Genomic DNA, 3,069 nt, shown 5'->3' on the forward strand with positions numbered 1-3,069 from the left:
TGTAATCCACTCCAGCAGATAGAATAGAATGATTGATGGTTTAAGAATAGACTTTAATGTTCATGAGCACACGCTGGAGTTCTTTGTGATCAGTGTGGTGCTTCTGGGTCAGAACAGAAAGACACAACACTGGAGGGTAGGAGCAGACAAATGATGAATGGATGTCACAAAACAGGTGAGTGTTTTCCTCAGAGGGTGATGATGTGTAAGATATTATGGTTTATGTGACTCAGCAGGGAATTTCAGTGGCTTTTCAGTTTTGAAGATGCACATGAAGCCAAACACGCACATTAGAACCTTTCCAGATGATGAAGCAAAACTTTTCCAATGTTTTGACATAAATGGTTGAACATTTGCACTAATATACAGTTCAATTTTCCTTCTCAGATCAAAAGTATAACCAGAAAAATAAGTTTTTTAGTATATCTAGCATTTAAAAGTCAGTTCTGCAACCTCTCTTTTCTGTAGTTGAATTAATTTACGGGTAAATCAAGTGTCTGGAGGTTGGTGAAAGAGTGTTTTTGAACGTTTGCTGGAGTAATTTGGAGCCACTTTGAGCTGGGCTTCATTTTAGCATAAAATGTCTCACAGATGGGACTAACAATGCTTCTATGTACACATCTTTATATCAAACAGCCCTTGAAATCTGAGGAATTGCTTGATGTGTGCAAAGATTCCAGAATCAGAAATGTGCCATTAACCAGAGGTGACGTTTTCATTGGCCATTTCTTCAGTAATGTAAGCCATGCAGTTCAGATGTTCAGAGAAAAAACAGCTTTAACTTCTCATCCATGTGGAATACAATGGAACAAGCCCAAACCTGAGCAGCATTAGTACAGCCTGTGACGGTGATACCTGTGAAGAAGGCAACTCAACCTGACAGTTAGGTCATGGAACATCTCATTTATATAATCTGTTATACACTGTACGTATAGCAGGGGATGCTGGAGGGGAGGCTTTAAATGTTTGTTTCCTTTTTAGAAAAATTTCATAGATCCACGTCACACTCCTTAAACTGATGCCATTTGCTCAAGGCTAAAAGACAATGGCTGCATTGTAAGGCTAAGAATGATTTCCCCTTCTTAGAAGCTCGATTTGCAGGCCAGGCATGGTGAAGCTGTTATATAAGCCATGATTTCTATGACATACACACTGCATGGAGCCCGTCATGTCTTTCCTGTAGTTTCAACACTCATCATCTTGATATGTAACAGGAGAGGCCATGAGCAGACTGTGTGTCATATGTGTGTGTTCCTCTGGTAGTATAGACACAATTTCTGCAGTCGATACCAATATGTGTAAAATTTCACAGTTCTTGATATTACAGAAAAGTAAACAACAACAATATTTGAATATTTGAATAATATGAATTTTTTTTAATTATTTATTTTATTATTTTATTTCATTAAGCAATTTTAAGTTATATTAAAACGTGAAATAATTTTAAATATGATGAATTTACATGGTCTAGTATTACTTTGGCACATGTCCATTATCGTTATTTTTTTTATTTTTTTCTCTCTTTGTTATTTTTGGAGCATGTGCGCAAATACCTATGAGGATTCAAATGATTTGCATTGTCCATGCAAGTCCATGCTGGTCTAGTTTAAGTGTTCCAGTAGGTTGTATTTGGTATCCTTACAAATTAAATGTAAGCTTATAACCAAAAAAGGTGACATACCACGATTCAACCTGAAACATTGCAAAATCCATTTCTCAGTTGAAAGGTGAGCCGCTTGACCTCAGAGTAATTGTTAGGCAGTTAAATGGCAGCATAACAATTTGTAACATGTTCCCGAAAAGGGTTACAGGTCAACATGTTTTCAGGTATGAAAAACAAAGCTGTAATGACCTGATTCTGGTCTACAAGTCTTCTCTAATTTGTCCAAGCCACAGCGCTATCCAGCTCGGTCTTTTGAAGTAACTCATTAAGAATTTACAAGGTAATCACAGAGACTCAGAGTGGTACCAGCTGTAGAAACCATTTTTATATATGCACCAGAAAGATGTATGTGGGGTTAAAGCTCTAGCCAAAGGCATCGCACGGCCTGTTGAGTTGATTCTGGCAACTCACTTTGTTGTAAACTGTTGTGCTGGTAAAGCAAGCAGTCCTAAACATGATCACAGCTGCAAATGAGTGACGTTTTGTTTGAGTCATGATAGGGAGTGGTTTTCCAAATTGTACTTTCGTTTTTTTTTCTTTTCAAGTTTTTTTTGTTGTTGTTTTTTTTTTTTTTCTTGTAATGCTCTTTAAAATCCCTGGAGCACGGGACGTTCTAAAGTAGATTTCTTGTTTTATGGTGCTCTGTCCTGATGATGTAGTAGGAGACAGGCTGTAGTTGCATAATTTTTGGGCAGCTTGATTCATGAATATGTCTTTGTTCACATCCTGTGGGTCAGACGAGACTCACTGGAACGAGTGCTTCCCTTTGCATGTCGCATGCAGTGGCACGTGTTGGAAGCACTTTCATTATGATCACTTTCCAACCCCACCACCACCCCCTCCAAAATTTCCTCCTATGTCCCTGGAGGTTAAGTTGTTTGGCAAGGAGTGTGAGGCTAGATGGCCTTCTAGACAAGACGTAATGTGCAGCGGTTAGCAATGGCCGCAGATAGACAAGTGCTTCTGTCCGTGATGATGAAATAGAGGAATACTGTACTTTCCACCAGGTAAAATCACTGGATCAAGAGAGGCATATGCCATCTGCTGGTCCATCTTATGTCCTGCTCATGTACTCTATCATTCATTGTCCTCCTTGAACCTAGACTCCCTTTAGGCTGTTTACCATTGTATGGGTACCCCAAGTCCGTGTATTAGGTCCAATTAGATTTTGGAGGGAACAGCCTTACACAAGCACAGACATGCACACCCACAAACACACAAGCTACAGGGAAAAATCCTTGATGGAAGAAAAAGTGAGAGTGTGTGGTCGAGCAAGCCCAGTAAATGAAAGCCATGCCCCCACACATGTGTGTGTGTGAGTGTGTGTGTGTGTGGATCTGTGAAGGTGGGTGTGATTGAGGCACACATCAGCAATCTCCTCCCTCCCTGGTCACTATACATCCTAG

The sequence above is a fragment of the Leuciscus leuciscus genome (assembly GCF_965113295.1).
Source record: "Leuciscus leuciscus genome assembly, chromosome: 15".
NCBI lineage: Eukaryota > Metazoa > Chordata > Actinopteri > Cypriniformes > Leuciscidae > Leuciscus > Leuciscus leuciscus.